Below are 8,999 nucleotides of genomic sequence, written 5' to 3' on the forward strand. Positions count from 1 at the left end.
GGAGAATGTGCCGATTGCAATTCAGCAACAATCTAGTCATTAATTGCCAGCACTCACGCGCCTGTTGCTTTTTTTTTTTTAACATCAATATTTTTTATTAAAGTTTTGTTCCATTCAATATGGAAAGTGAGGGATAAAGAAAAAAAAAAAACCACAAGGACGGGGGAAGTAATCAGACATTACTGTCGATATAATACACATCTTGGTTACAATATTCTTGAAAAAGAAGAACATTTAACATGTCCATAATACCTCATATATAAACATATTCAGATACAGCAAGTATAGGAATAATATTAACACACATAGCATAAAAACAATAAAATAAAAATCAGCTCGTACATAGCATTCAGTTAGCGTCAAGAAGCAGCGTGGCGCCCTCTCCATTCGTGACAAATTCATGCCATTTGAGCCATTTTACCAAGGGAGAGGAGGCTGCTGAGAAGTATGAAATACCTAAAGTTTCCATTTGGAAAGCATAGTGAATTTTACCCAAATGTATTTGTAAGGATGGTGGGAACGGACTCTTCCAATTTTGTGCTATAGCTGCTCTAGTGGCAATCAGTATATGACCTAAAATATATTTGTCAGGATTAGACATCTCTGGGGGGTATACAGTCAGGTGCATAAATATTGGGACATTGACAGGATTTTCATATTTTGGCCTCTATTCACCACCACAATGGCTTTGAAATGAAACAAACAAGATGTGCTTTAACTGCAGACTTTCATATTTAATTTGAGGGTAATTACATCCAAATCAGGTGAACGGTGTAGGAATTACAATGGTTTCTATATGTGCCTCCAACTTTTTAAGGGGCCAAAAGTAATGGGACAAACTAAACAATCCTAAATCTAACTTTCACTTTTTAATACTTTGTTGCAAATCCTTTGCAGGCAATTACAGCCTGAAGTCTGGAACGCATAGACATCACCAGACGCTTGGTTTCATCCCTAGTGATGCTCTGCCTGGCCTCTACTGCAAATGTCTTCAGTTCCTGCTTGTTCTTGGGGCATTTTGCCTTCAGTTTTGTCTTCATCAAGTGAAATGCATGCTCAATCGGATTCAGGTCAGGGGATTGACTTGGCCATTGCATAACATTCCACTTTTTAGCCTTAAAAAACTCTTTGGTTGTTTTTGCAGTATACTTCGGGTCATTGTCCATCTGCACTGTGAAGCGCCGTCCAATGAGTTCTGAAGCATTTGACAGAATATGAGCATATAATATTGCCCGAAACACTTCAGAATTCATTCTGCTGCTTTTGTCAGCAGTCACATCATCAATAAATACAAGGGAACCAGTTCCATTGGCAGCCATACATGCCCATGCCATGACACTACCACCACCATGCTTCACTGATGAGGTGGTATGTTTTGGATCATGAGCAGTTCCTTTCCTTCTCTTCTCTTCCCATCACTCTGGTACAAGTTGATACAAGTTGATCTTTGTCTCATCTGTCCATAGGATGTTGTTCCAGAACTGTAATGGCTTTTTTAGATGTTGTTTGGCAAACTCTAATCTGGTCTTCCTGTTTTTGTGGTTCACATCTTGTGGTGAACCCTCTATATTCACTATTGTGAAGTCTTCTCTTGATTGTTGACTTTGACACATATACACCTACCTCCTGGAGAGTGTTCTTGATTTGGCCAACTGTTGTGAAGGGATTTTTCTTCACCAGGGAAATAACTCTTCTGTCATCCACCACAGTTGCTTTCCGTGGTCTTCCGGGTCTTTTGGGGTTGCTGAGCTCTCTGGTGCGTGCTTTCTTTTTAAGAATGTTCCAAACAGTTGATTTGGCCACACCTAATGTTTTTGCTATCTCTCTGATGGGTTTATTTTGATTTTTCAGCCTAATGATGGCTTGCTTCACTGATAGTGACAGCTCTTTGGATCTCATATTGAGAGTCGACAGCAACTGATTCCAAATGCAAATGTCACACCTAGAATCAACTCCAGACCTTTTACCTGCTTAATGGATAATGAAATAACGAGGGAATAGCCCACACCTGTCCATGAAATAGCTTTTGAGTTGATAGTACCATTACTTTCGGCCCCTTAAAAAGTGGGAGGCACATATAGAAACCGATGTAATTCCTACACAGTTCACCTGATTTGGATGTAATTACGCTCAAATTGAATCTGAAAGTCTGCAGTTAAAGCACATCTTGCTTGTTTCATTTCAAAGCCATTGTGGTGGTGAATAGAGGCCAAAATATGAAAATTCTGTCAATGTCCCAATATTTATGCACCTGACTGTATATGAAAAAGGGCTATGGAAGGTGACTCCTGAAACTGGGCATTTAGAACTTTATATACTAATACAAATACTTCATGCCAGAGATTACGGATGATTGAACAATTCCAAAATAACTGAAAAATGTCTCCCTGCTCCGAACAATTCCACCAACAAAATTTTGACTGGGAGGGCTATATCAGTGGCAAACGCCGGATCTTGAAAGGAGGGTTTCCAAATCATTGGTTACCAAACCACTGAAGAAACATCTAGCCACAAATTATATATATATATATATTTTTATATATATATGTACAATATATATATATATATATATATATATATATATATATATATTGATTTAGGACCACTACAGTAAAATATACCACTCGGCCTATGATGGGTACACACACACTGACTGGCACAAACACACACACCTCTATCACTAATAAACGTGAATGCAGCAGGCAAATAAATACAGCCAGCATGATTTATTAAAGACCCCCTCCCCCCAGTAGTGCCCCTTATACAGTGTCCCCTGTAGTGGTCCCCCAATGTAGTGCCCCTTGTACAGTGCCCCCAGTAGTGGTCCCCCATATGCAGTGCTCCCAGTAGTGCCCCTTATACAGTGCCCCCCAGTAGTGGTCCCTCCTATGCAGTGCTCCTTATAGAGTGCCCCACTAGTGGTCCATCCTATGCAGTGCTCCTTATACAGTGCCCCCAGTAGTGGTCCCTCCTATGCAGTGCTCCTTATACAGTGCCCCCAGTAGTGGTCCCCCATATGCAGTGCTCCCAGTAGTGCCCCTTATACAGTGCCCCCCAGTAGTGGTCCCTCCTATGCAGTGCTCCTTATAGAGTGCCCCACTAGTGGTCCATCCTATGCAGTGCTCCTTATACAGTGCCCCCAGTAGTGGTCCCTCCTATGCAGTGCTCCTTATACAGTGCCCCCCAGTAGTGGTCCCTCCTATGCAATGCTCCTTATACAGTGCCCCCACTAGTGGTCCCTCCTATGCAGTGCTCCTTATACAGTGCCCCCAGTAGTCTTCCCTCCTATGAAGTGCTCCTTATACAGTGCCCCCACTAGTGGTCCCTCCTATGCAGTGCTCCTTATACAGTGCCCCAACTAGTGGTCCCTCCTATGCAGTGCTCCTTATACAGTGCCCCCAGTAGTGGTTTCCCCCTATGCAGTGCCCCTTATACAGTGCCCACAGTAGTGGTCCCCATTATACAGTGCCCCCACTATTTCCCTTTATACAATTGCTCTGCAGTATTGCTGCTGTTGTATTACATACTCCTACAGGGACTGATCTGAATCTCCTGCTATACCGATATGTTCCCCATGTCCCAGTACAACACTACCCATTCCCCACTTACAGAAGAATTGCACAGGCAATTGCTTTATTTGCCGCTTAAGTATGCACACATCCGTCCACGGTGAGAGACGAGATAAAAAAGGGTTAGAGAGAAGAGTATAAAGCGACAGGGTGATGGGGGAGCGATATGGGAAAAAAGGGGCAAAAAGTTAGTGGGGGGGGTATAGGAGGAAGAGGGGGTGAGAGAGCAGATAGAGATTGCCTTCTCTAGGTACTGTCTGTCGTGCCCAGACTGCAAGGAGACTTACCTTTTATATTTAAATAAAATAAAAATTACATAAAAGCACCTGAATGATTAATGTATTTTATTTACTAATGTATAAAACAATTGGTCAGAATGCACTTGCATTAATAATCAAATTCCCATTTTTACTTTATGTAGAAGTGTTATACTGTACAATTCACCATCATAGTCTTTGTGAATTGAGCACATAATTTACTAAATTCTTAATTTGTATCCTGCACTGATCACTCTATTTTATGACCCTAGCCAATATCGTGTCTGGTGAATATATGCAGTGCATGCTTGATAATTATTCAGCGCACTACATGATTGTCTTCATTCCATGCAGGTCATAGCCTAATACAAAATAATACATAATATTAAGAAAAAAGTTTGGAATCCACATAAACATAAACAGCTGCTTTTCAAATGTTTAGCATGACGACATGTTCCCCTCCCCCCTTTAGCCTACACACATAGTGACACAGACAGATACACACAGACACACACACACACACATACTGACAGACACACTGGCACAGACACACACAAGACACACACACCGCAGCGCTCACCTAAATGCCACACTCCCGGCCCCTCCAGTTACAATGTGCGGCTCCGGGACTCGAGAGCGCTGAGATACTGTCACCCGGTGGCAGGCGCTCTCATACACTGCTGGTGCCCATGGGAACTGACTGGGAGGGGCTGCGTGCTGCAGCTCCCCCTACAGCCAGATTATTTGAGCCACCCAGTACAACAAGTGGTCATCTCTTAAACTTTACAAAAAAAAGATAAAGTAATATTGTTCAGTTGCTCGGGCCAGCGATGGAGCAACGGGCGGCAGGAGGGGTTTCTAGGTACTCGGAAACCCCCCCTGCATGCGCATATGCATATCTTGTGAAGCTTTTCAGGTGTAAAATACAATCTATGTAATAGCTTAAATTGCATCTCTAAATGGGTAGAACATCTAGAGAACCTGTGGGCTGTTAAATATATTTCTTCCCATTGTTGGATGGTGAATACAATTTGTAAATCTGTTTCCCACCGTAGTTGTGCAGATTTAGTAGGGGTCTTGTCCTCTATATATAGAGAGTACCAAAATCTAATAGCACCCCTAGCACTGCCTGATGACATTTTAGCTAAGATAGTAGAGGGGGGTAGAGCCAAAGAGCCCGTAATTCGAAGCACATCAGAGATCCAATGGCTAATACGTAAATAAGTAAAAAAATTCACTTGAAGGAAGATTATACTGAGTCTGTAAATACGGAAAGGAACTCATAGAATTATTACTTAATATTTCGGCCATTGTATGTATACCTCTAGAGCACCATAATGAAATATGCAGATCTGGAATTAAACGAGAAATGGCCAAAAGAGAGATGTTATGGGTGGGTAGAATCGTACATCTAGAGACTCCTATAGTAGCATCCCATGCGGCAAGGGAATCCAATATCATTCTAGGTGAGTCTGGTGGAGATGGGCGAAATTGTTTAGGGGTCCAAATTAGTTCTGATAAGGGGAAATGAGGAAATAAAGCTCTCTCTAGATCAACCCAAGGTTTTGAGTCGACCGGGAGAGCCTAGTCACTAATCTGGGCTACCAAGCAAACATAGTGATATACCAAGAGGTCAGGGACTTCTAGGCCACCTCGGCTTCTAAGATGCGTTAATCGGCTGTAAGCAATTTGTGGCTTTTTACCCTTCCATATATACTGCAAAATAAGTCTGTATTTGAGCTATGAAGCGCTGTGGTATCAAATAGGGTATTGTGCGGAACATACATCAGCTTGGGTAGAACCATCATTTTGAAAGCTGCCAATCTACCCGGCCAGGAGGCTTCAAAGCTCAACCAATTCTTTAGAAGATCAGCAATATGTAATATAATAGGAGAAAACTTAATCTCAGCAATATTGGTAACATTATTTGGAATATGTATACCAAGGTATAAAATGGATTCCTTCTTCCACTGATATTTATACTTATTTTGAAGATGTGCAAGCATCCTATTGGATATATACAAGGGTAATGCCTCTGTCTTGGTAGTATTTAATTTATATAAAGATGCCCTGCTGTATCTATCTATAACCTCATGTAAAACCGGCAAAGAGGTCTCTGGGCTGGTAATAAATAATAAAACGTCATCAGAAAATAAACATAATTTGAGTGACACGGAGGCTACAGCAATTCCTGGGAAACCTGGCATAGCTAGAATAGAAGTGGCAAATGGCTCGATAGCTAACACATACATCAGATGCAAAAGGGGGCAACCCTCTCTTGTACCGTTTGAAATAGCAAATGGAGATGATAAAAAACCATTGCTCAAACTTTGGCAGTCAGGTTACTATAAAGAGCAGTTATTGAAGAGAGTATTGCTCCCTGAAATCCGAATTTTGTTAATGTAGCTGTAAGGAATCCCCAATGTAAATGATCAAACACTATTTCGGCGTCTAAGGAAAGCAAAAGCGCTTCATGTTTTCTTTTAACTAACATTTCAGCCAAATTAAAGATCCTAGGGGTATTGTCCGAGGCTTTACAGCCTCTAGCAAAACCCACCTGGTCTGGATGTATGAGCTGCAGAATCAATGGGGAAAGGCGATTGGCAATTACTTTAGAAAAAATCTTCACATCTGAGTTAAGCAGGGCAATTGGTCTGTAATTCTGACAAAAAGAGGGATCTTTCCCATACTTAGGGATAGTGATGATCCGTGCTTTCAACATCTCAGTTGGAAAAGCTCCTTGTTTAGTAGCTGAATTATAAAGCGAAGTAAGAATAGGGGCAACCTCAAGTGAAAAATGTTTATAAAAAGAGTTGGAATATCCATCTGGGCCAGGTGATTTACCCAGAGGGAGGGTCTTAATAACATCAACAATCTCTCTCTCTGACCAAGGTGCATTTAGGGACTCCAGCTCGTCTGCCTTCAATTTGGGTAGATGTAGTTTTTCCAAAAACAAGGAATAAGGTTGTGGGTGGGTTGGGGAGTGTTTGGATCGTTATATAAATTATACAGTTTTTCATAATATTTAGCAAATTCCTCAGCAATGGATGAGGGATTAAGCAATCTCTGTCCATCTGGCGTATTGATGACTTTTATTCTATTTCTTGTTTGGCGTAAGCGTAATTTATGCGCTAAGAATTTGCCCGCTTTGTTACCTGAGGTATAAAAATTCTGTTGCAGTTTAGACAAGGCGCTTTTCATACGTTCCATAAACAATGGAGTTGATTTCTAATGGATACTAACTCTCTTTTAAGTAGGCGAGATGGGAGAGCCCGATTTAAGGAGTCTAAGGCGGGTTTCCAAGTCAGTTTGTTGTTGTAGGTATTTCTTACGGAGTCTAGAACCCGTCTGGACAACGACTACCCTAAGGACTGCCTTTAGAGCACACCAATAAGTAGTTATAGATGTCAGAGCCAAAAGCACTCCCACTGACATCACTAGTGATGTCAGTGGGGCCGGCCCCAGACGGTAGGCGTTCCCATGGGAACGCCTCCGTCTGGGCAGCCACGCCCCCGGCACGCCCAACAAAGGGGGTGTGCTGTCAATCACCATCGACAGCACGCCCCCTTTGGTGCGAGATCCATAACGACGGCTTGGCCGTCGTTATTCGGTTCTCTCGCATGCGCAGGACGGAGTCGCCTCCGTCGTGCGCATGCGCACTTGGCCAACATCGACCCGCTTGCGAGCGCTCAGCGCTCGTGAGCGGGTCAGAATCAGGCCCTGAGTACACTAAGGGCGTCTTGACATAATTATGACACAAGTGCTGTAGAAATGGATACTGTACATCCGCAGATACTCCTTCTAGACAGCAAATCTTATGGTGCAGCAAAACGATGGTCCAATGATACTCAATGGTGATCACTATTGATCATTATCGACAGCACTATCCAGATTAGATATTAATCCCTCCTCATGATGTACTTCAATTATTAGGGTCACGGTTATATTAGAAGTATTAGTCGTCTTTTCAAATTACGTAATTGACATTTACACACTTGGACTAGTTCAGAAAAAAATATTTCTATTTGATTTTAAAAGGGGAAAAACAACATGTTTGTATTTAATACCACTTGGATTTGGATTTGTTTTTTTTGTTGAAAATGCAAGTTTTTATCATTGCCTTATTATATTGTGTACAATAGGGTAACGTAACTACAGTAGCAGTTTCTCACATCTGTACGCTGCCTCTCAGCTGGTGAGAAGTGTATGTGTGCGCACTTTTTATGCCTGGTGCAAATTATACTATTTTGGAAGACACAGCATCAGATTACCACCAGGAACATCGCGCTGACCATCAGACATCTGAGTAACCCTAAGGTTACTCAGAATGCCCATCGCAAGAAAGCAGCAGAGGCCAGTGAATCTGTGTCAGAAGATGTGGTTGCTAGCATCGGCACACCTCTAAAATGTTGTGACACGCCTCTGTTTCAGATGCTCCTCCCCATCGCTCCCCCCAAATGACTACAGCCTGTCCATCAGACTATGGCTTCCCCCATACTGCGATCGGAGCCACTTTAGCATTGCGGCATATAGGCACTGCAGCACTGTGAACAAAACATTGGTCAATAGCGACCGAATCCCTGCTTGCATCCGTGACTCAATCATTACCTTAGTTAGGAAATCGGTTTCATACAGAGCAGCGGAATCGGTATGAATTACCGCCAGAGCTAAGCTCAGCGGATGAAATACTGATGCTGGAAAGCCGGCACATGAAGATCCCGACAGAGGTGAGTAGACCCCCTAACCCTAACCCTCCCTTAGGGTGCCTAACAATAACCTCCCCGCTAGTGCCTAAACCTAACCTCCCCCCAGGGGTGCCTAAACCTAACCCCGCCTCCCCACACCCTAAACCTAACCCTCCCGAGGGGGTGCCTAAACCTAACTCCCCCTTCCCCTACTCTGAACCTAACCCTCCCGAGAGGGGGTGTGCCTAAACCTAACCTCCCCCCGGGGGTGCCTGATGCTAACCCCCTCTTCCCCTAGCCTGACACTAACCCTCCCCGGGGGGTGCCTAACCCTAACCGCCCCCCCCCCACTGCAGCTATCACCTCCCAACGCCCAGCTTACCTAGCGTGGGGCTAATGATAGGTGTCGGTATTAAGATGCTTATCATTAGTCCCATGCAGGGATTTCACTGTCGGGAAGCCGGCGGTCAGCATTTCGACCACCGGCT

The sequence above is a fragment of the Taudactylus pleione genome, unplaced genomic scaffold (genome assembly GCF_031769625.1).
Source record: "Taudactylus pleione unplaced genomic scaffold, aTauple2 ptg000419l, whole genome shotgun sequence".
In the NCBI taxonomy this organism is placed as follows: Eukaryota; Metazoa; Chordata; class Amphibia; order Anura; family Myobatrachidae; genus Taudactylus; species Taudactylus pleione.